The sequence below is a fragment of the Diaphorina citri genome, unplaced genomic scaffold (assembly GCF_000475195.1).
Source record: "Diaphorina citri unplaced genomic scaffold, Diaci psyllid genome assembly version 1.1 scaffold103629, whole genome shotgun sequence".
NCBI classification, from domain to species: Eukaryota; Metazoa; Arthropoda; class Insecta; order Hemiptera; family Psyllidae; genus Diaphorina; species Diaphorina citri.
This window is the reverse complement of record NW_007480581.1, coordinates 6,423-7,054: the sequence shown is the minus strand read 5'-3', so window position 1 is coordinate 7,054 and position 632 is coordinate 6,423.

The window sequence follows — 632 nt, the reverse complement described above, 5'->3', positions numbered from 1 at the left end:
TTTATTTGAAGAATATTACACGCCGGTAGGTTTTTCCCTGAAGACTGGATCAATTTTCAAACTCAAGTTGGGTACAGAAAACACTTGAGATAACTATTGTTTACAGTTGATTTATTTGAGTACTAAAATCTGTTATCTTATTTTATACAGATATAAAATTGCACATAATGGAAGAAAACGCAAGATTCATGCCCAAATAAGGTAATGTAGGTATTAAATTTCCTATTTATTTAAATGAGAAAGTTGCAAAATAAAATTTGTCACTCGAAGTCGAAAATCGAAATCATAATCAAAACACTGGAATCATGACAGTGTTGTCACATGGACTGAAAAATCTTACCCTAAATCCGGCTATTTTTTAGGGTATTTTACACGTTATCAGTGTCCGGCTAATTTTATTTTCCATCGTTTATCGTTTTTTTTTTTTTTTTCAGGAAAAGGAAAGTAATGTAATCGGGTGTAATTTTCTATGGTCAATTTAGTGCCAGAACACGTTTTGAGGACCCTAGAGCCTAAATCCAACATTTGGTTAAGATAGGTGCAGCTAGGGTCTCCAGATCAAATTTTTAAAAAGTAGGACATTTGGTTCCAAAAACCCGGACATTCCATCGAAAACCCGGACATTTCCCAAA